At 51.7% G+C, this 25,399-nt stretch overlaps 37 non-coding genes across 37 annotated transcripts; all 37 read right to left on the bottom strand.

Annotated features, from left to right (window-relative positions):
- Positions 1–187: 187 nt before the first annotated feature.
- On the bottom strand, positions 188–351 carry LOC125749730 (U1 spliceosomal RNA). Its single transcript, XR_007400025.1, has one exon. It is a non-coding gene; the product is annotated as a U1 spliceosomal RNA (small nuclear RNA).
- Positions 352–873: 522 nt separating this feature from the next.
- On the bottom strand, positions 874–1,037 carry LOC125749729 (U1 spliceosomal RNA). Its single transcript, XR_007400024.1, has one exon. It is a non-coding gene; the product is annotated as a U1 spliceosomal RNA (small nuclear RNA).
- A 522-nt stretch (positions 1,038–1,559) lies between these two features.
- On the bottom strand, positions 1,560–1,723 carry LOC125749698 (U1 spliceosomal RNA). Its single transcript, XR_007399995.1, has one exon. It is a non-coding gene; the product is annotated as a U1 spliceosomal RNA (small nuclear RNA).
- Positions 1,724–2,245: 522 nt separating this feature from the next.
- LOC125749728 (U1 spliceosomal RNA) lies at positions 2,246–2,409 on the bottom strand. The gene has a single exon (XR_007400023.1). It is a non-coding gene; the product is annotated as a U1 spliceosomal RNA (small nuclear RNA).
- A 522-nt stretch (positions 2,410–2,931) lies between these two features.
- LOC125749890 (U1 spliceosomal RNA) lies at positions 2,932–3,095 on the bottom strand. The gene has a single exon (XR_007400178.1). It is a non-coding gene; the product is annotated as a U1 spliceosomal RNA (small nuclear RNA).
- A 522-nt stretch (positions 3,096–3,617) lies between these two features.
- On the bottom strand, positions 3,618–3,781 carry LOC125749727 (U1 spliceosomal RNA). The gene has a single exon (XR_007400022.1). It is a non-coding gene; the product is annotated as a U1 spliceosomal RNA (small nuclear RNA).
- A 522-nt stretch (positions 3,782–4,303) lies between these two features.
- On the bottom strand, positions 4,304–4,467 carry LOC125749726 (U1 spliceosomal RNA). The gene has a single exon (XR_007400021.1). It is a non-coding gene; the product is annotated as a U1 spliceosomal RNA (small nuclear RNA).
- A 522-nt stretch (positions 4,468–4,989) lies between these two features.
- Positions 4,990–5,153, bottom strand: LOC125749898 (U1 spliceosomal RNA). The gene has a single exon (XR_007400186.1). It is a non-coding gene; the product is annotated as a U1 spliceosomal RNA (small nuclear RNA).
- Positions 5,154–5,675: 522 nt separating this feature from the next.
- On the bottom strand, positions 5,676–5,839 carry LOC125749725 (U1 spliceosomal RNA). Its single transcript, XR_007400020.1, has one exon. It is a non-coding gene; the product is annotated as a U1 spliceosomal RNA (small nuclear RNA).
- Positions 5,840–6,361: 522 nt separating this feature from the next.
- LOC125749723 (U1 spliceosomal RNA) lies at positions 6,362–6,525 on the bottom strand. Its single transcript, XR_007400019.1, has one exon. It is a non-coding gene; the product is annotated as a U1 spliceosomal RNA (small nuclear RNA).
- Positions 6,526–7,047: 522 nt separating this feature from the next.
- On the bottom strand, positions 7,048–7,211 carry LOC125749897 (U1 spliceosomal RNA). Its single transcript, XR_007400185.1, has one exon. It is a non-coding gene; the product is annotated as a U1 spliceosomal RNA (small nuclear RNA).
- A 522-nt stretch (positions 7,212–7,733) lies between these two features.
- On the bottom strand, positions 7,734–7,896 carry LOC125749936 (U1 spliceosomal RNA). The gene has a single exon (XR_007400223.1). It is a non-coding gene; the product is annotated as a U1 spliceosomal RNA (small nuclear RNA).
- A 522-nt stretch (positions 7,897–8,418) lies between these two features.
- On the bottom strand, positions 8,419–8,582 carry LOC125749895 (U1 spliceosomal RNA). The gene has a single exon (XR_007400183.1). It is a non-coding gene; the product is annotated as a U1 spliceosomal RNA (small nuclear RNA).
- Positions 8,583–9,104: 522 nt separating this feature from the next.
- LOC125749722 (U1 spliceosomal RNA) lies at positions 9,105–9,268 on the bottom strand. Its single transcript, XR_007400018.1, has one exon. It is a non-coding gene; the product is annotated as a U1 spliceosomal RNA (small nuclear RNA).
- A 522-nt stretch (positions 9,269–9,790) lies between these two features.
- On the bottom strand, positions 9,791–9,954 carry LOC125749720 (U1 spliceosomal RNA). Its single transcript, XR_007400016.1, has one exon. It is a non-coding gene; the product is annotated as a U1 spliceosomal RNA (small nuclear RNA).
- Positions 9,955–10,476: 522 nt separating this feature from the next.
- Positions 10,477–10,640, bottom strand: LOC125749719 (U1 spliceosomal RNA). Its single transcript, XR_007400015.1, has one exon. It is a non-coding gene; the product is annotated as a U1 spliceosomal RNA (small nuclear RNA).
- Positions 10,641–11,162: 522 nt separating this feature from the next.
- LOC125749851 (U1 spliceosomal RNA) lies at positions 11,163–11,326 on the bottom strand. Its single transcript, XR_007400141.1, has one exon. It is a non-coding gene; the product is annotated as a U1 spliceosomal RNA (small nuclear RNA).
- Positions 11,327–11,848: 522 nt separating this feature from the next.
- On the bottom strand, positions 11,849–12,012 carry LOC125749718 (U1 spliceosomal RNA). The gene has a single exon (XR_007400014.1). It is a non-coding gene; the product is annotated as a U1 spliceosomal RNA (small nuclear RNA).
- Positions 12,013–12,534: 522 nt separating this feature from the next.
- LOC125749849 (U1 spliceosomal RNA) lies at positions 12,535–12,698 on the bottom strand. The gene has a single exon (XR_007400139.1). It is a non-coding gene; the product is annotated as a U1 spliceosomal RNA (small nuclear RNA).
- A 522-nt stretch (positions 12,699–13,220) lies between these two features.
- LOC125749717 (U1 spliceosomal RNA) lies at positions 13,221–13,384 on the bottom strand. The gene has a single exon (XR_007400013.1). It is a non-coding gene; the product is annotated as a U1 spliceosomal RNA (small nuclear RNA).
- A 522-nt stretch (positions 13,385–13,906) lies between these two features.
- Positions 13,907–14,070, bottom strand: LOC125749943 (U1 spliceosomal RNA). Its single transcript, XR_007400230.1, has one exon. It is a non-coding gene; the product is annotated as a U1 spliceosomal RNA (small nuclear RNA).
- A 522-nt stretch (positions 14,071–14,592) lies between these two features.
- LOC125749716 (U1 spliceosomal RNA) lies at positions 14,593–14,756 on the bottom strand. Its single transcript, XR_007400012.1, has one exon. It is a non-coding gene; the product is annotated as a U1 spliceosomal RNA (small nuclear RNA).
- A 522-nt stretch (positions 14,757–15,278) lies between these two features.
- Positions 15,279–15,442, bottom strand: LOC125749715 (U1 spliceosomal RNA). The gene has a single exon (XR_007400011.1). It is a non-coding gene; the product is annotated as a U1 spliceosomal RNA (small nuclear RNA).
- Positions 15,443–15,964: 522 nt separating this feature from the next.
- LOC125749714 (U1 spliceosomal RNA) lies at positions 15,965–16,128 on the bottom strand. The gene has a single exon (XR_007400010.1). It is a non-coding gene; the product is annotated as a U1 spliceosomal RNA (small nuclear RNA).
- A 522-nt stretch (positions 16,129–16,650) lies between these two features.
- On the bottom strand, positions 16,651–16,814 carry LOC125749713 (U1 spliceosomal RNA). Its single transcript, XR_007400009.1, has one exon. It is a non-coding gene; the product is annotated as a U1 spliceosomal RNA (small nuclear RNA).
- Positions 16,815–17,336: 522 nt separating this feature from the next.
- LOC125749942 (U1 spliceosomal RNA) lies at positions 17,337–17,500 on the bottom strand. The gene has a single exon (XR_007400229.1). It is a non-coding gene; the product is annotated as a U1 spliceosomal RNA (small nuclear RNA).
- Positions 17,501–18,022: 522 nt separating this feature from the next.
- LOC125749712 (U1 spliceosomal RNA) lies at positions 18,023–18,186 on the bottom strand. Its single transcript, XR_007400008.1, has one exon. It is a non-coding gene; the product is annotated as a U1 spliceosomal RNA (small nuclear RNA).
- A 522-nt stretch (positions 18,187–18,708) lies between these two features.
- LOC125749711 (U1 spliceosomal RNA) lies at positions 18,709–18,872 on the bottom strand. The gene has a single exon (XR_007400007.1). It is a non-coding gene; the product is annotated as a U1 spliceosomal RNA (small nuclear RNA).
- Positions 18,873–19,394: 522 nt separating this feature from the next.
- Positions 19,395–19,558, bottom strand: LOC125749709 (U1 spliceosomal RNA). The gene has a single exon (XR_007400005.1). It is a non-coding gene; the product is annotated as a U1 spliceosomal RNA (small nuclear RNA).
- Positions 19,559–20,080: 522 nt separating this feature from the next.
- Positions 20,081–20,244, bottom strand: LOC125749707 (U1 spliceosomal RNA). Its single transcript, XR_007400004.1, has one exon. It is a non-coding gene; the product is annotated as a U1 spliceosomal RNA (small nuclear RNA).
- A 522-nt stretch (positions 20,245–20,766) lies between these two features.
- On the bottom strand, positions 20,767–20,930 carry LOC125749706 (U1 spliceosomal RNA). Its single transcript, XR_007400003.1, has one exon. It is a non-coding gene; the product is annotated as a U1 spliceosomal RNA (small nuclear RNA).
- A 522-nt stretch (positions 20,931–21,452) lies between these two features.
- LOC125749705 (U1 spliceosomal RNA) lies at positions 21,453–21,616 on the bottom strand. The gene has a single exon (XR_007400002.1). It is a non-coding gene; the product is annotated as a U1 spliceosomal RNA (small nuclear RNA).
- Positions 21,617–22,138: 522 nt separating this feature from the next.
- On the bottom strand, positions 22,139–22,302 carry LOC125749894 (U1 spliceosomal RNA). The gene has a single exon (XR_007400182.1). It is a non-coding gene; the product is annotated as a U1 spliceosomal RNA (small nuclear RNA).
- Positions 22,303–22,824: 522 nt separating this feature from the next.
- Positions 22,825–22,988, bottom strand: LOC125749704 (U1 spliceosomal RNA). Its single transcript, XR_007400001.1, has one exon. It is a non-coding gene; the product is annotated as a U1 spliceosomal RNA (small nuclear RNA).
- Positions 22,989–23,510: 522 nt separating this feature from the next.
- LOC125749916 (U1 spliceosomal RNA) lies at positions 23,511–23,674 on the bottom strand. Its single transcript, XR_007400204.1, has one exon. It is a non-coding gene; the product is annotated as a U1 spliceosomal RNA (small nuclear RNA).
- A 522-nt stretch (positions 23,675–24,196) lies between these two features.
- On the bottom strand, positions 24,197–24,360 carry LOC125749703 (U1 spliceosomal RNA). Its single transcript, XR_007400000.1, has one exon. It is a non-coding gene; the product is annotated as a U1 spliceosomal RNA (small nuclear RNA).
- Positions 24,361–24,882: 522 nt separating this feature from the next.
- LOC125749757 (U1 spliceosomal RNA) lies at positions 24,883–25,046 on the bottom strand. The gene has a single exon (XR_007400050.1). It is a non-coding gene; the product is annotated as a U1 spliceosomal RNA (small nuclear RNA).
- Positions 25,047–25,399: the final 353 nt, after the last annotated feature.

The following is a 25,399-nucleotide window of genomic DNA, read 5'->3' as shown; positions in this document are numbered from 1 at the left end:
CTTCATCAGACATGGCGCTCAGCCTACCGCAGGCTTGCTCGAATGAAGTTCACCTAAGGAACCACTCGCAAACACTTGGCGCAAGCAACAGACTGCGCGCATTTCTTTTCACGCTAGTTTGCGTCAGATGCGACTCTCTTCCGTCACATTTGCAACGGAACTCCTCTTTCGTTAAACACCTGAAATACAGGGGAGAGCGCGAACGCAGTCCCCCACTACCAGAAATTATGCAGTCGAGATTCCCACATTTGGGGAATTCGCAGGGGTCAGCACAGCCGCAGTGCAATGGCTATGCCTCGCCCTGGGTGAACCACCTTCGTGATCATGGTATCTCCCCTGCCAGGTAAGTATGAGTTGGATGAGGGTCATGTGACCCTGTTGTGCTACTCGCCTGCCTACTCTGAGTCGCAGTGGGAAAGTTAAGGTGGGGCCGGATTAACTCCCATAATCCTCTGCGCTGTCGCATATGGCTCTGGGCCAGGTAAGACTGCTCTCGTAGCTCAGCCTTGGCCTAGGAGCAGTCTGCTCGCAATACAGCAAATGATTTTTCAAAGAAAGAAGAATGAGACCGTTTACCCTTTGATATGAATCTGTGAGCCTCAGCACGCTTACATTTTCATGTTGTCGCCTGCTCATCCAACAATCGCATTCCATTCAGTAACAAAGGCACCTGGAGATGCATGCAGCTTCATCAGACATGGCGCTCAGCCTACCGCAGGCTTGCTCGAATGAAGTTCACCTAAGGAACCACTCGCAAACACTTGGCGCAGGCAACAGACTGCGCGCATTTCTTTTCACGCTAGTTTGCGTCAGATGCGACTCTCTTCCGTCGCATTTGCAACGGAACTCCTCTTTCGTTAAATACCTGAAATACAGGGGAGAGCGCGAACGCAGTCCCCCACTACCAGAAATTATGCAGTCGAGATTCCCACATTTGGGGAATTCGCAGGGGTCAGCACAGCCGCAGTGCAATGGCTATGCCTCGCCCTGGGTGAACCACCTTCGTGATCATGGTATCTCCCCTGCCAGGTAAGTATGAGTTGGATGAGGGTCATGTGACCCTGTTGTGCTACTCGCCTGCCTACTCTGAGTCGCAGTGGGAAAGTTAAGGTGGGGCCGGATTAACTCCCATAATCCTCTGCGCTGTCGCATATGGCTCTGGGCCAGGTAAGACTGCTCTCGTAGCTCAGCCTTGGCCTAGGAGCAGTCTGCTCGCAATACAGCAAATGATTTTTCAAAGAAAGAAGAATGAGACCGTTTACCCTTTGATATGAATCTGTGAGCCTCAGCACGCTTACATTTTCATGTTGTCGCCTGCTCATCCAACAATCGCATTCCATTCAGTAACAAAGGCACCTGGAGATGCATGCAGCTTCATCAGACATGGCGCTCAGCCTACCGCAGGCTTGCTCGAATGAAGTTCACCTAAGGAACCACTCGCAAACACTTGGCGCAGGCAACAGACTGCGCGCATTTCTTTTCACGCTAGTTTGCGTCAGATGCGACTCTCTTCCGTCGCATTTGCAACGGAACTCCTCTTTCGTTAAACACCTGAAATACAGGGGAGAGCGCGAACGCAGTCCCCCACTACCAGAAATTATGCAGTCGAGATTCCCACATTTGGGGAATTCGCAGGGGTCAGCACAGCCGCAGTGCAATGGCTATGCCTCACCCTGGGTGAACCACCTTCGTGATCATGGTATCTCCCCTGCCAGGTAAGTATGAGTTGGATGAGGGTCATGTGACCCTGTTGTGCTACTCGCCTGCCTACTCTGAGTCGCAGTGGGAAAGTTAAGGTGGGGCCGGATTAACTCCCATAATCCTCTGCGCTGTCGCATATGGCTCTGGGCCAGGTAAGACTGCTCTCGTAGCTCAGCCTTGGCCTAGGAGCAGTCTGCTCGCAATACAGCAAATGATTTTTCAAAGAAAGAAGAATGAGACCGTTTACCCTTTGATATGAATCTGTGAGCCTCAGCACGCTTACATTTTCATGTTGTCGCCTGCTCATCCAACAATCGCATTCCATTCAGTAACAAAGGCACCTGGAGATGCATGCAGCTTCATCAGACATGGCGCTCAGCCTACCGCAGGCTTGCTCGAATGAAGTTCACCTAAGGAACCACTCGCAAACACTTGGCGCAGGCAACAGACTGCGCGCATTTCTTTTCACGCTAGTTTGCGTCAGATGCGACTCTCTTCCGTCGCATTTGCAACGGAACTCCTCTTTCGTTAAACACCTGAAATACAGGGGAGAGCGCGAACGCAGTCCCCCACTACCAGAAATTATGCAGTCGAGATTCCCACATTTGGGGAATTCGCAGGGGTCAGCACAGCCGCAGTGCAATGGCTATGCCTCGCCCTGGGTGAACCACCTTCGTGATCATGGTATCTCCCCTGCCAGGTAAGTATGAGTTGGATGAGGGTCATGTGACCCTGTTGTGCTACTCGCCTGCCTACTCTGAGTCGCAGTGGGAAAGTTAAGGTGGGGCCGGATTAACTCCCATAATCCTCTGCGCTGTCGCATATGGCTCTGGGCCAGGTAAGACTGCTCTCGTAGCTCAGCCTTGGCCTAGGAGCAGTCTGCTCGCAATACAGCAAATGATTTTTCAAAGAAAGAAGAATGAGACCGTTTACCCTTTGATATGAATCTGTGAGCCTCAGCACGCTTACATTTTCATGTTGTCGCCTGCTCATCCAACAATCGCATTCCATTCAGTAACAAAGGCACCTGGAGATGCATGCAGCTTCATCAGACATGGCGCTCAGCCTACCGCAGGCTTGCTCGAATGAAGTTCACCTAAGGAACCACTCGCAAACACTTGGCGCAGGCAACAGACTGCGCGCATTTCTTTTCACGCTAGTTTGCGTCAGATGCGACTCTCTTCCGTCGCATTTGCAACGGAACTCCTCTTTCGTTAAACACCTGAAATACAGGGGAGAGCGCGAACGCAGTCCCCCACTACCAGAAATTATGCAGTCGAGATTCCCACATTTGGGGAATTCGCAGGGGTCAGCACAGCCGCAGTGCAATGTCTATGCCTCGCCCTGGGTGAACCACCTTCGTGATCATGGTATCTCCCCTGCCAGGTAAGTATGAGTTGGATGAGGGTCATGTGACCCTGTTGTGCTACTCGCCTGCCTACTCTGAGTCGCAGTGGGAAAGTTAAGGTGGGGCCGGATTAACTCCCATAATCCTCTGCGCTGTCGCATATGGCTCTGGGCCAGGTAAGACTGCTCTCGTAGCTCAGCCTTGGCCTAGGAGCAGTCTGCTCGCAATACAGCAAATGATTTTTCAAAGAAAGAAGAATGAGACCGTTTACCCTTTGATATGAATCTGTGAGCCTCAGCACGCTTACATTTTCATGTTGTCGCCTGCTCATCCAACAATCGCATTCCATTCAGTAACAAAGGCACCTGGAGATGCATGCAGCTTCATCAGACATGGCGCTCAGCCTACCGCAGGCTTGCTCGAATGAAGTTCACCTAAGGAACCACTCGCAAACACTTGGCGCAGGCAACAGACTGCGCGCATTTCTTTTCACGCTAGTTTGCGTCAGATGCGACTCTCTTCCGTCGCATTTGCAACGGAACTCCTCTTTCGTTAAACACCTGAAATACAGGGGAGAGCGCGAACGCAGTCCCCCACTACCAGAAATTATGCAGTCGAGATTCCCACATTTGGGGAATTCGCAGGGGTCAGCACAGCCGCAGTGCAATGGCTATGCCTCGCCCTGGGTGAACCACCTTCGTGATCATGGTATCTCCCCTGCCAGGTAAGTATGAGTTGGATGAGGGTCATGTGACCCTGTTGTGCTACTCGCCTGCCTACTCTGAGTCGCAGTGGGAAAGTTAAGGTGGGGCCGGATTAACTCCCATAATCCTCTGCGCTGTCGCATATGGCTCTGGGCCAGGTAAGACTGCTCTCGTAGCTCAGCCTTGGCCTAGGAGCAGTCTGCTCGCAATACAGCAAATGATTTTTCAAAGAAAGAAGAATGAGACCGTTTACCCTTTGATATGAATCTGTGAGCCTCAGCACGCTTACATTTTCATGTTGTCGCCTGCTCATCCAACAATCGCATTCCATTCAGTAACAAAGGCACCTGGAGATGCATGCAGCTTCATCAGACATGGCGCTCAGCCTACCGCAGGCTTGCTCGAATGAAGTTCACCTAAGGAACCACTCGCAAACACTTGGCGCAGGCAACAGACTGCGCGCATTTCTTTTCACGCTAGTTTGCGTCAGATGCGACTCTCTTCCGTCGCATTTGCAACTGAACTCCTCTTTCGTTAAACACCTGAAATACAGGGGAGAGCGCGAACGCAGTCCCCCACTACCAGAAATTATGCAGTCGAGATTCCCACATTTGGGGAATTCGCAGGGGTCAGCACAGCCGCAGTGCAATGGCTATGCCTCGCCCTGGGTGAACCACCTTCGTGATCATGGTATCTCCCCTGCCAGGTAAGTATGAGTTGGATGAGGGTCATGTGACCCTGTTGTGCTACTCGCCTGCCTACTCTGAGTCGCAGTGGGAAAGTTAAGGTGGGGCCGGATTAACTCCCATAATCCTCTGCACTGTCGCATATGGCTCTGGGCCAGGTAAGACTGCTCTCGTAGCTCAGCCTTGGCCTAGGAGCAGTCTGCTCGCAATACAGCAAATGATTTTTCAAAGAAAGAAGAATGAGACCGTTTACCCTTTGATATGAATCTGTGAGCCTCAGCACGCTTACATTTTCATGTTGTCGCCTGCTCATCCAACAATCGCATTCCATTCAGTAACAAAGGCACCTGGAGATGCATGCAGCTTCATCAGACATGGCGCTCAGCCTACCGCAGGCTTGCTCGAATGAAGTTCACCTAAGGAACCACTCGCAAACACTTGGCGCAGGCAACAGACTGCGCGCATTTCTTTTCACGCTAGTTTGCGTCAGACGCGACTCTCTTCCGTCGCATTTGCAACGGAACTCCTCTTTCGTTAAACACCTGAAATACAGGGGAGAGCGCGAACGCAGTCCCCCACTACCAGAAATTATGCAGTCGAGATTCCCACATTTGGGGAATTCGCAGGGGTCAGCACAGCCGCAGTGCAATGGCTATGCCTCGCCCTGGGTGAACCACCTTCGTGATCATGGTATTTCCCCTGCCAGGTAAGTATGAGTTGGATGAGGGTCATGTGACCCTGTTGTGCTACTCGCCTGCCTACTCTGAGTCGCAGTGGGAAAGTTAAGGTGGGGCCGGATTAACTCCCATAATCCTCTGCGCTGTCGCATATGGCTCTGGGCCAGGTAAGACTGCTCTCGTAGCTCAGCCTTGGCCTAGGAGCAGTCTGCTCGCAATACAGCAAATGATTTTTCAAAGAAAGAAGAATGAGACCGTTTACCCTTTGATATGAATCTGTGAGCCTCAGCACGCTTACATTTTCATGTTGTCGCCTGCTCATCCAACAATCGCATTCCATTCAGTAACAAAGGCACCTGGAGATGCATGCAGCTTCATCAGACATGGCGCTCAGCCTACCGCAGGCTTGCTCGAATGAAGTTCACCTAAGGAACCACTCGCAAACACTTGGCGCAGGCAACAGACTGCGCGCATTTCTTTTCACGCTAGTTTGCGTCAGATGCGACTCTCTTCCGTCGCATTTGCAACGGAACTCCTCTTTCGTTAAACACCTGAAATACAGGGGAGAGCGCGAACGCAGTCCCCCACTACCAGAAATTATGCAGTCGAGATTCCCACATTTGGGGAATTCGCAGGGGTCAGCACAGCCGCAGTGCAATGGCTATGCCTCGCCCTGGGTGAACCACCTTCGTGATCATGGTATCTCCCCTGCCAGGTAAGTATGAGTTGGATGAGGGTCATGTGACCCTGTTGTGCTACTCGCCTGCCTACTCTGAGTCGCAGTGGGAAAGTTAAGGTGGGGCCGGATTAACTCCCATAATCCTCTGCGCTGTCGCATATGGCTCTGGGCCAGGTAAGACTGCTCTCGTAGCTCAGCCTTGGCCTAGGAGCAGTCTGCTCGCAATACAGCAAATGATTTTTCAAAGAAAGAAGAATGAGACCGTTTACCCTTTGATATGAATCTGTGAGCCTCAGCACGCTTACATTTTCATGTTGTCGCCTGCTCATCCAACAATCGCATTCCATTCAGTAACAAAGGCACCTGGAGATGCATGCAGCTTCATCAGACATGGCGCTCAGCCTACCGCAGGCTTGCTCGAATGAAGTTCACCTAAGGAACCACTCGCAAACACTTGGCGCAGGCAACAGACTGCGCGCATTTCTTTTCACGCTAGTTTGCGTCAGATGCGACTCTCTTCCGTCGCATTTGCAACGGAACTCCTCTTTCGTTAAACACCTGAAATACAGGGGAGAGCGCGAACGCAGTCCCCCACTACCAGAAATTATGCAGTCGAGATTCCCACATTTGGGGAATTCGCAGGGGTCAGCACAGCCGCAGTGCAATGGCTATGCCTCGCCCTGGGTGAACCACCTTCGTGATCATGGTATCTCCCCTGCCAGGTAAGTATGAGTTGGATGAGGGTCATGTGACCCTGTTGTGCTACTCGCCTGCCTACTCTGAGTCGCAGTGGGAAAGTTAAGGTGGGGCCGGATTAACTCCCATAATCCTCTGCGCTGTCGCATATGGCTCTGGGCCAGGTAAGACTGCTCTCGTAGCTCAGCCTTGGCCTAGGAGCAGTCTGCTCGCAATACAGCAAATGATTTTTCAAAGAAAGAAGAATGAGACCGTTTACCCTTTGATATGAATCTGTGAGCCTCAGCACGCTTACATTTTCATGTTGTCGCCTGCTCATCCAACAATCGCATTCCATTCAGTAACAAAGGCACCTGGAGATGCATGCAGCTTCATCAGACATGGCGCTCAGCCTACCGCAGGCTTGCTCGAATGAAGTTCACCTAAGGAACCACTCGCAAACACTTGGCGCAGGCAACAGACTGCGCGCATTTCTTTTCACGCTAGTTTGCGTCAGACGCGACTCTCTTCCGTCGCATTTGCAACGGAACTCCTCTTTCGTTAAACACCTGAAATACAGGGGAGAGCGCGAACGCAGTCCCCCACTACCAGAAATTATGCAGTCGAGATTCCCACATTTGGGGAATTCGCAGGGGTCAGCACAGCCGCAGTGCAATGGCTATGCCTCGCCCTGGGTGAACCACCTTCGTGATCATGGTATTTCCCCTGCCAGGTAAGTATGAGTTGGATGAGGGTCATGTGACCCTGTTGTGCTACTCGCCTGCCTACTCTGAGTCGCAGTGGGAAAGTTAAGGTGGGGCCGGATTAACTCCCATAATCCTCTGCGCTGTCGCATATGGCTCTGGGCCAGGTAAGACTGCTCTCGTAGCTCAGCCTTGGCCTAGGAGCAGTCTGCTCGCAATACAGCAAATGATTTTTCAAAGAAAGAAGAATGAGACCGTTTACCCTTTGATATGAATCTGTGAGCCTCAGCACGCTTACATTTTCATGTTGTCGCCTGCTCATCCAACAATCGCATTCCATTCAGTAACAAAGGCACCTGGAGATGCATGCAGCTTCATCAGACATGGCGCTCAGCCTACCGCAGGCTTGCTCGAATGAAGTTCACCTAAGGAACCACTCGCAAACACTTGGCGCAGGCAACAGACTGCGCGCATTTCTTTTCACGCTAGTTTGCGTCAGATGCGACTCTCTTCCGTCGCATTTGCAACGGAACTCCTCTTTCGTTAAACACCTGAAATACAGGGGAGAGCGCGAACGCAGTCCCCCACTACCAGAATTATGCAGTCGAGATTCCCACATTTGGGGAATTCGCAGGGGTCAGCACAGCCGCAGTGCAATGGCTATGCCTCGCCCTGGGTGAACCACCTTCGTGATCATGGTATCTCCCCTGCCAGGTAAGTATGAGTTGGATGAGGGTCATGTGACCCTGTTGTGCTACTCGCCTGCCTACTCTGAGTCGCAGTGGGAAAGTTAAGGTGGGGCCGGATTAACTCCCATAATCCTCTGCGCTGTCGCATATGGCTCTGGGCCAGGTAAGACTGCTCTCGTAGCTCAGCCTTGGCCTAGGAGCAGTCTGCTCGCAATACAGCAAATGATTTTTCAAAGAAAGAAGAATGAGACCGTTTACCCTTTGATATGAATCTGTGAGCCTCAGCACGCTTACATTTTCATGTTGTCGCCTGCTCATCCAACAATCGCATTCCATTCAGTAACAAAGGCACCTGGAGATGCATGCAGCTTCATCAGACATGGCGCTCAGCCTACCGCAGGCTTGCTCGAATGAAGTTCACCTAAGGAACCACTCGCAAACACTTGGCGCAGGCAACAGACTGCGCGCATTTCTTTTCACGCTAGTTTGCGTCAGACGCGACTCTCTTCCGTCGCATTTGCAACGGAACTCCTCTTTCGTTAAACACCTGAAATACAGGGGAGAGCGCGAACGCAGTCCCCCACTACCAGAAATTATGCAGTCGAGATTCCCACATTTGGGGAATTCGCAGGGGTCAGCACAGCCGCAGTGCAATGGCTATGCCTCGCCCTGGGTGAACCACCTTCGTGATCATGGTATTTCCCCTGCCAGGTAAGTATGAGTTGGATGAGGGTCATGTGACCCTGTTGTGCTACTCGCCTGCCTACTCTGAGTCGCAGTGGGAAAGTTAAGGTGGGGCCGGATTAACTCCCATAATCCTCTGCGCTGTCGCATATGGCTCTGGGCCAGGTAAGACTGCTCTCGTAGCTCAGCCTTGGCCTAGGAGCAGTCTGCTCGCAATACAGCAAATGATTTTTCAAAGAAAGAAGAATGAGACCGTTTACCCTTTGATATGAATCTGTGAGCCTCAGCACGCTTACATTTTCATGTTGTCGCCTGCTCATCCAACAATCGCATTCCATTCAGTAACAAAGGCACCTGGAGATGCATGCAGCTTCATCAGACATGGCGCTCAGCCTACCGCAGGCTTGCTCGAATGAAGTTCACCTAAGGAACCACTCGCAAACACTTGGCGCAGGCAACAGACTGCGCGCATTTCTTTTCACGCTAGTTTGCGTCAGATGCGACTCTCTTCCGTCGCATTTGCAACGGAACTCCTCTTTCGTTAAACACCTGAAATACAGGGGAGAGCGCGAACGCAGTCCCCCACTACCAGAAATTATGCAGTCGAGATTCCCACATTTGGGGAATTCGCAGGGGTCAGCACAGCCGCAGTGCAATGGCTATGCCTCGCCCTGGGTGAACCACCTTCGTGATCATGGTATCTCCCCTGCCAGGTAAGTATGAGTTGGATGAGGGTCATGTGACCCTGTTGTGCTACTCGCCTGCCTACTCTGAGTCGCAGTGGGAAAGTTAAGGTGGGGCCGGATTAACTCCCATAATCCTCTGCGCTGTCGCATATGGCTCTGGGCCAGGTAAGACTGCTCTCGTAGCTCAGCCTTGGCCTAGGAGCAGTCTGCTCGCAATACAGCAAATGATTTTTCAAAGAAAGAAGAATGAGACCGTTTACCCTTTGATATGAATCTGTGAGCCTCAGCACGCTTACATTTTCATGTTGTCGCCTGCTCATCCAACAATCGCATTCCATTCAGTAACAAAGGCACCTGGAGATGCATGCAGCTTCATCAGACATGGCGCTCAGCCTACCGCAGGCTTGCTCGAATGAAGTTCACCTAAGGAACCACTCGCAAACACTTGGCGCAGGCAACAGACTGCGCGCATTTCTTTTCACGCTAGTTTGCGTCAGATGCGACTCTCTTCCGTCGCATTTGCAACGGAACTCCTCTTTCGTTAAATACCTGAAATACAGGGGAGAGCGCGAACGCAGTCCCCCACTACCAGAAATTATGCAGTCGAGATTCCCACATTTGGGGAATTCGCAGGGGTCAGCACAGCCGCAGTGCAATGGCTATGCCTCGCCCTGGGTGAACCACCTTCGTGATCATGGTATCTCCCCTGCCAGGTAAGTATGAGTTGGATGAGGGTCATGTGACCCTGTTGTGCTACTCGCCTGCCTACTCTGAGTCGCAGTGGGAAAGTTAAGGTGGGGCCGGATTAACTCCCATAATCCTCTGCGCTGTCGCATATGGCTCTGGGCCAGGTAAGACTGCTCTCGTAGCTCAGCCTTGGCCTAGGAGCAGTCTGCTCGCAATACAGCAAATGATTTTTCAAAGAAAGAAGAATGAGACCGTTTACCCTTTGATATGAATCTGTGAGCCTCAGCACGCTTACATTTTCATGTTGTCGCCTGCTCATCCAACAATCGCATTCCATTCAGTAACAAAGGCACCTGGAGATGCATGCAGCTTCATCAGACATGGCGCTCAGCCTACCGCAGGCTTGCTCGAATGAAGTTCACCTAAGGAACCACTCGCAAACACTTGGCGCAGGCAACAGACTGCGCGCATTTCTTTTCACGCTAGTTTGCGTCAGACGCGACTCTCTTCCGTCGCATTTGCAACGGAACTCCTCTTTCGTTAAACACCTGAAATACAGGGGAGAGCGCGAACGCAGTCCCCCACTACCAGAAATTATGCAGTCGAGATTCCCACATTTGGGGAATTCGCAGGGGTCAGCACAGCCGCAGTGCAATGGCTATGCCTCGCCCTGGGTGAACCACCTTCGTGATCATGGTATCTCCCCTGCCAGGTAAGTATGAGTTGGATGAGGGTCATGTGACCCTGTTGTGCTACTCGCCTGCCTACTCTGAGTCGCAGTGGGAAAGTTAAGGTGGGGCCGGATTAACTCCCATAATCCTCTGCGCTGTCGCATATGGCTCTGGGCCAGGTAAGACTGCTCTCGTAGCTCAGCCTTGGCCTAGGAGCAGTCTGCTCGCAATACAGCAAATGATTTTTCAAAGAAAGAAGAATGAGACCGTTTACCCTTTGATATGAATCTGTGAGCCTCAGCACGCTTACATTTTCATGTTGTCGCCTGCTCATCCAACAATCGCATTCCATTCAGTAACAAAGGCACCTGGAGATGCATGCAGCTTCATCAGACATGGCGCTCAGCCTACCGCAGGCTTGCTCGAATGAAGTTCACCTAAGGAACCACTCGCAAACACTTGGCGCAGGCAACAGACTGCGCGCATTTCTTTTCACGCTAGTTTGCGTCAGATGCGACTCTCTTCCGTCGCATTTGCAACGGAACTCCTCTTTCGTTAAACACCTGAAATACAGGGGAGAGCGCGAACGCAGTCCCCCACTACCAGAAATTATGCAGTCGAGATTCCCACATTTGGGGAATTCGCAGGGGTCAGCACAGCCGCAGTGCAATGGCTATGCCTCGCCCTGGGTGAACCACCTTCGTGATCATGGTATCTCCTCTGCCAGGTAAGTATGAGTTGGCTGAGGGTCATGTGACCCTGTTGTGCTACTCGCCTGCCTACTCTGAGTCGCAGTGGGAAAGTTAAGGTGGGGCCGGATTAACTCCCATAATCCTCTGCGCTGTCGCATATGGCTCTGGGCCAGGTAAGACTGCTCTCGTAGCTCAGCCTTGGCCTAGGAGCAGTCTGCTCGCAATACAGCAAATGATTTTTCAAAGAAAGAAGAATGAGACCGTTTACCCTTTGATATGAATCTGTGAGCCTCAGCACGCTTACATTTTCATGTTGTCGCCTGCTCATCCAACAATCGCATTCCATTCAGTAACAAAGGCACCTGGAGATGCATGCAGCTTCATCAGACATGGCGCTCAGCCTACCGCAGGCTTGCTCGAATGAAGTTCACCTAAGGAACCACTCGCAAACACTTGGCGCAGGCAACAGACTGCGCGCATTTCTTTTCACGCTAGTTTGCGTCAGACGCGACTCTCTTCCGTCGCATTTGCAACGGAACTCCTCTTTCGTTAAATACCTGAAATACAGGGGAGAGCGCGAACGCAGTCCCCCACTACCAGAAATTATGCAGTCGAGATTCCCACATTTGGGGAATTCGCAGGGGTCAGCACAGCCGCAGTGCAATGGCTATGCCTCGCCCTGGGTGAACCACCTTCGTGATCATGGTATCTCCCCTGCCAGGTAAGTATGAGTTGGATGAGGGTCATGTGACCCTGTTGTGCTACTCGCCTGCCTACTCTGAGTCGCAGTGGGAAAGTTAAGGTGGGGCCGGATTAACTCCCATAATCCTCTGCGCTGTCGCATATGGCTCTGGGCCAGGTAAGACTGCTCTCGTAGCTCAGCCTTGGCCTAGGAGCAGTCTGCTCGCAATACAGCAAATGATTTTTCAAAGAAAGAAGAATGAGACCGTTTACCCTTTGATATGAATCTGTGAGCCTCAGCACGCTTACATTTTCATGTTGTCGCCTGCTCATCCAACAATCGCATTCCATTCAGTAACAAAGGCACCTGGAGATGCATGCAGCTTCATCAGACATGGCGCTCAGCCTACCGCAGGCTTGCTCGAATGAAGTTCACCTAAGGAACCACTCGCAAACACTTGGCGCAGGCAACAGACTGCGCGCATTTCTTTTCACGCTAGTTTGCGTCAGATGCGACTCTCTTCCGTCGCATTTGCAACGGAACTCCTCTTTCGTTAAACACCTGAAATACAGGGGAGAGCGCGAACGCAGTCCCCCACTACCAGAAATTATGCAGTCGAGATTCCCACATTTGGGGAATTCGCAGGGGTCAGCACAGCCGCAGTGCAATGGCTATGCCTCGCCCTGGGTGAACCACCTTCGTGATCATGGTATCTCCTCTGCCAGGTAAGTATGAGTTGGCTGAGGGTCATGTGACCCTGTTGTGCTACTCGCCTGCCTACTCTGAGTCGCAGTGGGAAAGTTAAGGTGGGGCCGGATTAACTCCCATAATCCTCTGCGCTGTCGCATATGGCTCTGGGCCAGGTAAGACTGCTCTCGTAGCTCAGCCTTGGCCTAGGAGCAGTCTGCTCGCAATACAGCAAATGATTTTTCAAAGAAAGAAGAATGAGACCGTTTACCCTTTGATATGAATCTGTGAGCCTCAGCACGCTTACATTTTCATGTTGTCGCCTGCTCATCCAACAATCGCATTCCATTCAGTAACAAAGGCACCTGGAGATGCATGCAGCTTCATCAGACATGGCGCTCAGCCTACCGCAGGCTTGCTCGAATGAAGTTCACCTAAGGAACCACTCGCAAACACTTGGCGCAGGCAACAGACTGCGCGCATTTCTTTTCACGCTAGTTTGCGTCAGACGCGACTCTCTTCCGTCGCATTTGCAACGGAACTCCTCTTTCGTTAAACACCTGAAATACAGGGGAGAGCGCGAACGCAGTCCCCCACTACCAGAAATTATGCAGTCGAGATTCCCACATTTGGGGAATTCGCAGGGGTCAGCACAGCCGCAGTGCAATGGCTATGCCTCGCCCTGGGTGAACCACCTTCGTGATCATGGTATCTCCCCTGCCAGGTAAGTATGAGTTGGATGAGGGTCATGTGACCCTGTTGTGCTACTCGCCTGCCTACTCTGAGTCGCAGTGGGAAAGTTAAGGTGGGGCCGGATTAACTCCCATAATCCTCTGCGCTGTCGCATATGGCTCTGGGCCAGGTAAGACTGCTCTCGTAGCTCAGCCTTGGCCTAGGAGCAGTCTGCTCGCAATACAGCAAATGATTTTTCAAAGAAAGAAGAATGAGACCGTTTACCCTTTGATATGAATCTGTGAGCCTCAGCACGCTTACATTTTCATGTTGTCGCCTGCTCATCCAACAATCGCATTCCATTCAGTAACAAAGGCACCTGGAGATGCATGCAGCTTCATCAGACATGGCGCTCAGCCTACCGCAGGCTTGCTCGAATGAAGTTCACCTAAGGAACCACTCGCAAACACTTGGCGCAGGCAACAGACTGCGCGCATTTCTTTTCACGCTAGTTTGCGTCAGATGCGACTCTCTTCCGTCACATTTGCAACGGAACTCCTCTTTCGTTAAACACCTGAAATACAGGGGAGAGCGCGAACGCAGTCCCCCACTACCAGAAATTATGCAGTCGAGATTCCCACATTTGGGGAATTCGCAGGGGTCAGCACAGCCGCAGTGCAATGCCTATGCCTCGCTCTGGGTGAACCACCTTCGTGATCATGGTATCTCCTCTGCCAGGTAAGTATGAGTTGGCTGAGGGTCATGTGACCCTGTTGTGCTACTCGCCTGCCTACTCTGAGTCGCAGTGGGAAAGTTAAGGTGGGGCCGGATTAACTCCCATAATCCTCTGCGCTGTCGCATATGGCTCTGGGCCAGGTAAGACTGCTCTCGTAGCTCAGCCTTGGCCTAGGAGCAGTCTGCTCGCAATACAGCAAATGATTTTTCAAAGAAAGAAGAATGAGACCGTTTACCCTTTGATATGAATCTGTGAGCCTCAGCACGCTTACATTTTCATGTTGTCGCCTGCTCATCCAACAATCGCATTCCATTCAGTAACAAAGGCACCTGGAGATGCATGCAGCTTCATCAGACATGGCGCTCAGCCTACCGCAGGCTTGCTCGAATGAAGTTCACCTAAGGAACCACTCGCAAACACTTGGCGCAGGCAACAGACTGCGCGCATTTCTTTTCACGCTAGTTTGCGTCAGATGCGACTCTCTTCCGTCGCATTTGCAACGGAACTCCTCTTTCGTTAAACACCTGAAATACAGGGGAGAGCGCGAACGCAGTCCCCCACTACCAGAAATTATGCAGTCGAGATTCCCACATTTGGGGAATTCGCAGGGGTCAGCACAGCCGCAGTGCAATGGCTATGCCTCGCCCTGGGTGAACCACCTTCGTGATCATGGTATCTCCCCTGCCAGGTAAGTATGAGTTGGATGAGGGTCATGTGACCCTGTTGTGCTACTCGCCTGCCTACTCTGAGTCGCAGTGGGAAAGTTAAGGTGGGGCCGGATTAACTCCCATAATCCTCTGCGCTGTCGCATATGGCTCTGGGCCAGGTAAGACTGCTCTCGTAGCTCAGCCTTGGCCTAGGAGCAGTCTGCTCGCAATACAGCAAATGATTTTTCAAAGAAAGAAGAATGAGACCGTTTACCCTTTGATATGAATCTGTGAGCCTCAGCACGCTTACATTTTCATGTTGTCGCCTGCTCATCCAACAATCGCATTCCATTCAGTAACAAAGGCACCTGGAGATGCATGCAGCTTCATCAGACATGGCGCTCAGCCTACCGCAGGCTTGCTCGAATGAAGTTCACCTAAGGAACCACTCGCAAACACTTGGCGCAGGCAACAGACTGCGCGCATTTCTTTTCACGCTAGTTTGCGTCAGATGCGACTCTCTTCCGTCGCATTTGCAACGGAACTCCTCTTTCGTTAAACACCTGAAATACAGGGGAGAGCGCGAACGCAGTCCCCCACTACCAGAAATTATGCAGTCGAGATTCCCACATTTGGGGAATTCGCAGGGGTCAGCACAGCCGCAGTGCAATGGCTATGCCTCGCCCTGGGTGAACCACCTTCGTGATCATGGTATCTCCCCTGCCAGGTAAGTATGAGTTGGATGAGGGTCATGTGACCCTGTTGTGCTACTCGCCTGCCTACTCTGAGTCGCAGTGGGAAAGTTAAGGTGGGGCCGGATTAACTCCCATAATCCTCTGCGCTGTCGCATATGGCTCTGGGCCAGGTAAGACTGCTCTCGTAGCTCAGCCTTGGCCTAGGAGCAGTCTGCTCGCAATACAGCAAATGATTTTTCAAAGAAAGAAGAATGAGACCGTTTACCCTTTGATATGAATCTGTGAGCCTCAGCACGCTTACATTTTCATGTTGTCGCCTGCTCATCCAACAATCGCATTCCATTCAGTAACAAAGGCACCTGGAGATGCATGCAGCTTCATCAGACATGGCGCTCAGCCTACCGCAGGCTTGCTCGAATGAAGTTCACCTAAGGAACCACTCGCAAACACTTGGCGCAGGCAACAGACTGCGCGCATTTCTTTTCACGCTAGTTTGCGTCAGATGCGACTCTCTTCCGTCGCATTTGCAACGGAACTCCTCTTTCGTTAAACACCTGAAATACAGGGGAGAGCGCGAACGCAGTCCCCCACTACCAGAAATTATGCAGTCGAGATTCCCACATTTGGGGAATTCGCAGGGGTCAGCACAGCCGCAGTGCAATGGCTATGCCTCGCCCTGGGTGAACCACCTTCGTGATCATGGTATCTCCCCTGCCAGGTAAGTATGAGTTGGATGAGGGTCATGTGACCCTGTTGTGCTACTCGCCTGCCTACTCTGAGTCGCAGTGGGAAAGTTAAGGTGGGGCCGGATTAACTCCCATAATCCTCTGCGCTGTCGCATATGGCTCTGGGCCAGGTAAGACTGCTCTCGTAGCTCAGCCTTGGCCTAGGAGCAGTCTGCTCGCAATACAGCAAATGATTTTTCAAAGAAAGAAGAATGAGACCGTTTACCCTTTGATATGAATCTGTGAGCCTCAGCACGCTTACATTTTCATGTTGTCGCCTGCTCATCCAACAATCGCATTCCATTCAGTAACAAAGGCACCTGGAGATGCATGCAGCTTCATCAGACATGGCGCTCAGCCTACCGCAGGCTTGCTCGAATGAAGTTCACCTAAGGAACCACTCGCAAACACTTGGCGCAGGCAACAGACTGCGCACATTTCTTTTCACGCTAGTTTGCGTCAGATGCGACTCTCTTCCGTCGCATTTGCAACGGAACTCCTCTTTCGTTAAATACCTGAAATACAGGGGAGAGCGCGAACGCAGTCCCCCACTACCAGAAATTATGCAGTCGAGATTCCCACATTTGGGGAATTCGCAGGGGTCAGCACAGCCGCAGTGCAATGGCTATGCCTCGCCCTGGGTGAACCACCTTCGTGATCATGGTATCTCCCCTGCCAGGTAAGTATGAGTTGGATGAGGGTCATGTGACCCTGTTGTGCTACTCGCCTGCCTACTCTGAGTCGCAGTGGGAAAGTTAAGGTGGGGCCGGATTAACTCCCATAATCCTCTGCGCTGTCGCATATGGCTCTGGGCCAGGTAAGACTGCTCTCGTAGCTCAGCCTTGGCCTAGGAGCAGTCTGCTCGCAATACAGCAAATGATTTTTCAAAGAAAGAAGAATGAGACCGTTTACCCTTTGATATGAATCTGTGAGCCTCAGCACGCTTACATTTTCATGTTGTCGCCTGCTCATCCAACAATCGCATTCCATTCAGTAACAAAGGCACCTGGAGATGCATGCAGCTTCATCAGACATGGCGCTCAGCCTACCGCAGGCTTGCTCGAATGAAGTTCACCTAAGGAACCACTCGCAAACACTTGGCGCAGGCAACAGACTGCGCGCATTTCTTTTCACGCTAGTTTGCGTCAGATGCGACTCTCTTCCGTCACATTTGCAACGGAACTCCTCTTTCGTTAAACACCTGAAATACAGGGGAGAGCGCGAACGCAGTCCCCCACTACCAGAAATTATGCAGTCGAGATTCCCACATTTGGGGAATTCGCAGGGGTCAGCACAGCCGCAGTGCAATGCCTATGCCTCGCTCTGGGTGAACCACCTTCGTGATCATGGTATCTCCTCTGCCAGGTAAGTATGAGTTGGCTGAGGGTCATGTGACCCTGTTGTGCTACTCGCCTGCCTACTCTGAGTCGCAGTGGGAAAGTTAAGGTGGGGCCGGATTAACTCCCATAATCCTCTGCGCTGTCGCATATGGCTCTGGGCCAGGTAAGACTGCTCTCGTAGCTCAGCCTTGGCCTAGGAGCAGTCTGCTCGCAATACAGCAAATGATTTTTCAAAGAAAGAAGAATGAGACCGTTTACCCTTTGATATGAATCTGTGAGCCTCAGCACGCTTACATTTTCATGTTGTCGCCTGCTCATCCAACAATCGCATTCCATTCAGTAACAAAGGCACCTGGAGATGCATGCAGCTTCATCAGACATGGCGCTCAGCCTACCGCAGGCTTGCTCGAATGAAGTTCACCTAAGGAACCACTCGCAAACACTTGGCGCAGGCAACAGACTGCGCGCATTTCTTTTCACGCTAGTTTGCGTCAGATGCGACTCTCTTCCGTCGCATTTGCAACGGAACTCCTCTTTCGTTAAACACCTGAAATACAGGGGAGAGCGCGAACGCAGTCCCCCACTACCAGAAATTATGCAGTCGAGATTCCCACATTTGGGGAATTCGCAGGGGTCAGCACAGCCGCAGTGCAATGGCTATGCCTCGCCCTGGGTGAACCACCTTCGTGATCATGGTATCTCCCCTGCCAGGTAAGTATGAGTTGGATGAGGGTCATGTGACCCTGTTGTGCTACTCGCCTGCCTACTCTGAGTCGCAGTGGGAAAGTTAAGGTGGGGCCGGATTAACTCCCATAATCCTCTGCGCTGTCGCATATGGCTCTGGGCCAGGTAAGACTGCTCTCGTAGCTCAGCCTTGGCCTAGGAGCAGTCTGCTCGCAATACAGCAAATGATTTTTCAAAGAAAGAAGAATGAGACCGTTTACCCTTTGATATGAATCTGTGAGCCTCAGCACGCTTACATTTTCATGTTGTCGCCTGCTCATCCAACAATCGCATTCCATTCAGTAACAAAGGCACCTGGAGATGCATGCAGCTTCATCAGACATGGCGCTCAGCCTACCGCAGGCTTGCTCGAATGAAGTTCACCTAAGGAACCACTCGCAAACACTTGGCGCAGGCAACAGACTGCGCGCATTTCTTTTCACGCTAGTTTGCGTCAGATGCGACTCTCTTCCGTCGCATTTGCAACGGAACTCCTCTTTCGTTAAACACCTGAAATACAGGGGAGAGCGCGAACGCAGTCCCCCACTACCAGAAATTATGCAGTCGAGATTCCCACATTTGGGGAATTCGCAGGGGTCAGCACAGCCGCAGTGCAATGGCTATGCCTCGCCCTGGGTGAACCACCTTCGTGATCATGGTATCTCCCCTGCCAGGTAAGTATGAGTTGGATGAGGGTCATGTGACCCTGTTGTGCTACTCGCCTGCCTACTCTGAGTCGCAGTGGGAAAGTTAAGGTGGGGCCGGATTAACTCCCATAATCCTCTGCGCTGTCGCATATGGCTCTGGGCCAGGTAAGACTGCTCTCGTAGCTCAGCCTTGGCCTAGGAGCAGTCTGCTCGCAATACAGCAAATGATTTTTCAAAGAAAGAAGAATGAGACCGTTTACCCTTTGATATGAATCTGTGAGCCTCAGCACGCTTACATTTTCATGTTGTCGCCTGCTCATCCAACAATCGCATTCCATTCAGTAACAAAGGCACCTGGAGATGCATGCAGCTTCATCAGACATGGCGCTCAGCCTACCGCAGGCTTGCTCGAATGAAGTTCACCTAAGGAACCACTCGCAAACACTTGGCGCAGGCAACAGACTGCGCACATTTCTTTTCACGCTAGTTTGCGTCAGATGCGACTCTCTTCCGTCGCATTTGCAACGGAACTCCTCTTTCGTTAAATACCTGAAATACAGGGGAGAGCGCGAACGCAGTCCCCCACTACCAGAAATTATGCAGTCGAGATTCCCACATTTGGGGAATTCGCAGGGGTCAGCACAGCCGCAGTGCAATGGCTATGCCTCGCCCTGGGTGAACCACCTTCGTGATCATGGTATCTCCCCTGCCAGGTAAGTATGAGTTGGATGAGGGTCATGTGACCCTGTTGTGCTACTCGCCTGCCTACTCTGAGTCGCAGTGGGAAAGTTAAGGTGGGGCCGGATTAACTCCCATAATCCTCTGCGCTGTCGCATATGGCTCTGGGCCAGGTAAGACTGCTCTCGTAGCTCAGCCTTGGCCTAGGAGCAGTCTGCTCGCAATACAGCAAATGATTTTTCAAAGAAAGAAGAATGAGACCGTTTACCCTTTGATATGAATCTGTGAGCCTCAGCACGCTTACATTTTCATGTTGTCGCCTGCTCATCCAACAATCGCATTCCATTCAGTAACAAAGGCACCTGGAGATGCATGCAGCTTCATCAGACATGGCGCTCAGCCTACCGCAGGCTTGCTCGAATGAAGTTCACCTAAGGAACCACTCGCAAACACTTGGCGCAGGCAACAGACTGCGCGCATTTCTTTTCACGCTAGTTTGCGTCAGATGCGACTCTCTTCCGTCGCATTTGCAACGGAACTCCTCTTTCGTTAAACACCTGAAATACAGGGGAGAGCGCGAACGCAGTCCCCCACTACCAGAAATTATGCAGTCGAGATTCCCACATTTGGGGAATTCGCAGGGGTCAGCACAGCCGCAGTGCAATGGCTATGCCTCGCCCTGGGTGAACCACCTTCGTGATCATGGTATCTCCCCTGCCAGGTAAGTATGAGTTGGATGAGGGTCATGTGACCCTGTTGTGCTACTCGCCTGCCTACTCTGAGTCGCAGTGGGAAAGTTAAGGTGGGGCCGGATTAACTCCCATAATCCTCTGCGCTGTCGCATATGGCTCTGGGCCAGGTAAGACTGCTCTCGTAGCTCAGCCTTGGCCTAGGAGCAGTCTGCTCGCAATACAGCAAATGATTTTTCAAAGAAAGAAGAATGAGACCGTTTACCCTTTGATATGAATCTGTGAGCCTCAGCACGCTTACATTTTCATGTTGTCGCCTGCTCATCCAACAATCGCATTCCATTCAGTAACAAAGGCACCTGGAGATGCATGCAGCTTCATCAGACATGGCGCTCAGCCTACCGCAGGCTTGCTCGAATGAAGTTCACCTAAGGAACCACTCGCAAACACTTGGCGCAGGCAACAGACTGCGCGCATTTCTTTTCACGCTAGTTTGCGTCAGATGCGACTCTCTTCCGTCGCATTTGCAACGGAACTCCTCTTTCGTTAAACACCTGAAATACAGGGGAGAGCGCGAACGCAGTCCCCCACTACCAGAAATTATGCAGTCGAGATTCCCACATTTGGGGAATTCGCAGGGGTCAGCACAGCCGCAGTGCAATGGCTATGCCTCGCCCTGGGTGAACCACCTTCGTGATCATGGTATCTCCCCTGCCAGGTAAGTATGAGTTGGATGAGGGTCATGTGACCCTGTTGTGCTACTCGCCTGCCTACTCTGAGTCGCAGTGGGAAAGTTAAGGTGGGGCCGGATTAACTCCCATAATCCTCTGCGCTGTCGCATATGGCTCTGGGCCAGGTAAGACTGCTCTCGTAGCTCAGCCTTGGCCTAGGAGCAGTCTGCTCGCAATACAGCAAATGATTTTTCAAAGAAAGAAGAATGAGACCGTTTACCCTTTGATATGAATCTGTGAGCCTCAGCACGCTTACATTTTCATGTTGTCGCCTGCTCATCCAACAATCGCATTCCATTCAGTAACAAAGGCACCTGGAGATGCATGCAGCTTCATCAGACATGGCGCTCAGCCTACCGCAGGCTTGCTCGAATGAAGTTCACCTAAGGAACCACTCGCAAACACTTGGCGCAGGCAACAGACTGTGCGCATTTCTTTTCACGCTAGTTTGCGTCAGATGCGACTCTCTTCCGTCGCATTTGCAACGGAACTCCTCTTTCGTTAAACACCTGAAATACAGGGGAGAGCGCGAACGCAGTCCCCCACTACCAGAAATTATGCAGTCGAGATTCCCACATTTGGGGAATTCGCAGGGGTCAGCACAGCCGCAGTGCAATGGCTATGCCTCGCCCTGGGTGAACCACCTTCGTGATCATGGTATCTCCCCTGCCAGGTAAGTATGAGTTGGATGAGGGTCATGTGACCCTGTTGTGCTACTCGCCTGCCTACTCTGAGTCGCAGTGGGAAAGTTAAGGTGGGGCCGGATTAACTCCCATAATCCTCTGCGCTGTCGCATATGGCTCTGGGCCAGGTAAGACTGCTCTCGTAGCTCAGCCTTGGCCTAGGAGCAGTCTGCTCGCAATACAGCAAATGATTTTTCAAAGAAAGAAGAATGAGACCGTTTACCCTTTGATATGAATCTGTGAGCCTCAGCACGCTTACATTTTCATGTTGTCGCCTGCTCATCCAACAATCGCATTCCATTCAGTAACAAAGGCACCTGGAGATGCATGCAGCTTCATCAGACATGGCGCTCAGCCTACCGCAGGCTTGCTCGAATGAAGTTCACCTAAGGAACCACTCGCAAACACTTGGCGCAGGCAACAGACTGCGCGCATTTCTTTTCACGCTAGTTTGCGTCAGATGCGACTCTCTTCCGTCGCATTTGCAACGGAACTCCTCTTTCGTTAAACACCTGAAATACAGGGGAGAGCGCGAACGCAGTCCCCCACTACCAGAAATTATGCAGTCGAGATTCCCACATTTGGGGAATTCGCAGGGGTCAGCACAGCCGCAGTGCAATGGCTATGCCTCGCCCTGGGTGAACCACCTTCGTGATCATGGTATTTCCCCTGCCAGGTAAGTATGAGTTGGATGAGGGTCATGTGACCCTGTTGTGCTACTCGCCTGCCTACTCTGAGTCGCAGTGGGAAAGTTAAGGTGGGGCCGGATTAACTCCCATAATCCTCTGCGCTGTCGCATATGGCTCTGGGCCAGGTAAGACTGCTCTCGTAGCTCAGCCTTGGCCTAGGAGCAGTCTGCTCGCAATACAGCAAATGATTTTTCAAAGAAAGAAGAATGAGACCGTTTACCCTTTGATATGAATCTGTGAGCCTCAGCACGCTTACATTTTCATGTTGTCGCCTGCTCATCCAACAATCGCATTCCATTCAGTAACAAAGGCACCTGGAGATGCATGCAGCTTCATCAGACATGGCGCTCAGCCTACCGCAGGCTTGCTCGAATGAAGTTCACCTAAGGAACCACTCGCAAACACTTGGCGCAGGTAACAGACTGCGCGCATTTCTTTTCACGCTAGTTTGCGTCAGATGCGACTCTCTTCCGTCGCATTTGCAACGGAACTCCTCTTTCGTTAAATACCTGAAATACAGGGGAGAGCGCGAACGCAGTCCCCCACTACCAGAAATTATGCAGTCGAGATTCCCACATTTGGGGAATTCGCAGGGGTCAGCACAGCCGCAGTGCAATGGCTATGCCTCGCCCTGGGTGAACCACCTTCGTGATCATGGTATCTCCCCTGCCAGGTAAGTATGAGTTGGATGAGGGTCATGTGACCCTGTTGTGCTACTCGCCTGCCTACTCTGAGTCGCAGTGGGAAAGTTAAGGTGGGGCCGGATTAACTCCCATAATCCTCTGCGCTGTCGCATATGGCTCTGGGCCAGGTAAGACTGCTCTCGTAGCTCAGCCTTGGCCTAGGAGCAGTCTGCTCGCAATACAGCAAATGATTTTTCAAAGAAAGAAGAATGAGACCGTTTACCCTTTGATATGAATCTGTGAGCCTCAGCACGCTTACATTTTCATGTTGTCGCCTGCTCATCCAACAATCGCATTCCATTCAGTAACAAAGGCACCTGGAGATGCATGCAGCTTCATCAGACATGGCGCTCAGCCTACCGCAGGCTTGCTCGAATGAAGTTCACCTAAGGAACCACTCGCAAACACTTGGCGCAGGCAACAGACTGCGCGCATTTCTTTTCACGCTAGTTTGCGTCAGATGCGACTCTCTTCCGTCGCATTTGCAACGGAACTCCTCTTTCGTTAAATACCTGAAATACAGGGGAGAGCGCGAACGCAGTCCCCCACTACCAGAAATTATGCAGTCGAGATTCCCACATTTGGGGAATTCGCAGGGGTCAGCACAGCCGCAGTGCAATGGCTATGCCTCGCTCTGGGTGAACCACCTTCGTGATCATGGTATCTCCCCTGCCAGGTAAGTATGAGTTGGATGAGGGTCATGTGACCCTGTTGTGCTACTCGCCTGCCTACTCTGAGTCGCAGTGGGAAAGTTAAGGTGGGGCTGGATTAACTCCCATAATCCTCTGCGCTGTCGCATATGGCTCTGGGCCAGGTAAGACTGCTCTCGTAGCTCAGCCTTGGCCTAGGAGCAGTCTGCTCGCAATACAGCAAATGATTTTTCAAAGAAAGAAGAATGAGACCGTTTACCCTTTGATATGAATCTGTGAGCCTCAGCACGCTTACATTTTCATGTTGTCGCCTGCTCATCCAACAATCGCATTCCATTCAGTAACAAAGGCACCTGGAGATGCATGCAGCTTCATCAGACATGGCGCTCAGCCTACCGCAGGCTTGCTCGAATGAAGTTCACCTAAGGAACCACTCGCAAACACTTGGCGCAGGCAACAGACTGCGCGCATTTCTTTTCACGCTAGTTTGCGTCAGATGCGACTCTCTTCCGTCGCATTTGCAACGGAACTCCTCTTTCGTTAAATACCTGAAATACAGGGGAGAGCGCGAACGCAGTCCCCCACTACCAGAAATTATGCAGTCGAGATTCCCACATTTGGGGAATTCGCAGGGGTCAGCACAGCCGCAGTGCAATGGCTATGCCTCGCCCTGGGTGAACCACCTTCGTGATCATGGTATCTCCCCTGCCAGGTAAGTATGAGTTGGATGAGGGTCATGTGACCCTGTTGTGCTACTCGCCTGCCTACTCTGAGTCGCAGTGGGAAAGTTAAGGTGGGGCCGGATTAACTCCCATAATCCTCTGCGCTGTCGCATATGGCTCTGGGCCAGGTAAGACTGCTCTCGTAGCTCAGCCTTGGCCTAGGAGCAGTCTGCTCGCAATACAGCAAATGATTTTTCAAAGAAAGAAGAATGAGACCGTTTACCCTTTGATATGAATCTGTGAGCCTCAGCACGCTTACATTTTCATGTTGTCGCCTGCTCATCCAACAATCGCATTCCATTCAGTAACAAAGGCACCTGGAGATGCATGCAGCTTCATCAGACATGGCGCTCAGCCTACCGCAGGCTTGCTCGAATGAAGTTCACCTAAGGAACCACTCGCAAACACTTGGCGCAGGCAACAGACTGCGCGCATTTCTTTTCACGCTAGTTTGCGTCAGATGCGACTCTCTTCCGTCGCATTTGCAACGGAACTCCTCTTTCGTTAAATACCTGAAATACAGGGGAGAGCGCGAACGCAGTCCCCCACTACCAGAAATTATGCAGTCGAGATTCCCACATTTGGGGAATTCGCAGGGGTCAGCATAGCCGCAGTGCAATGGCTATGCCTCGCCCTGGGTGAACCACCTTCGTGATCATGGTATCTCCCCTGCCAGGTAAGTATGAGTTGGATGAGGGTCATGTGACCCTGTTGTGCTACTCGCCTGCCTACTCTGAGTCGCAGTGGGAAAGTTAAGGTGGGGCTGGATTAACTCCCATAATCCTCTGCGCTGTCGCATATGGCTCTGGGCCAGGTAAGACTGCTCTCGTAGCTCAGCCTTGGCCTAGGAGCAGTCTGCTCGCAATACAGCAAATGATTTTTCAAAGAAAGAAGAATGAGACCGTTTACCCTTTGATATGAATCTGTGAGCCTCAGCACGCTTACATTTTCATGTTGTCGCCTGCTCATCCAACAATCGCATTCCATTCAGTAACAAAGGCACCTGGAGATGCATGCAGCTTCATCAGACATGGCGC

This window comes from Brienomyrus brachyistius, chromosome 9, assembly GCF_023856365.1.
Source record: "Brienomyrus brachyistius isolate T26 chromosome 9, BBRACH_0.4, whole genome shotgun sequence".
Classification (NCBI taxonomy): domain Eukaryota; kingdom Metazoa; phylum Chordata; class Actinopteri; order Osteoglossiformes; family Mormyridae; genus Brienomyrus; species Brienomyrus brachyistius.
The sequence above is the reverse complement of the archived record's forward strand: the minus strand, read 5'-3'. Positions and strand labels throughout refer to the sequence as shown.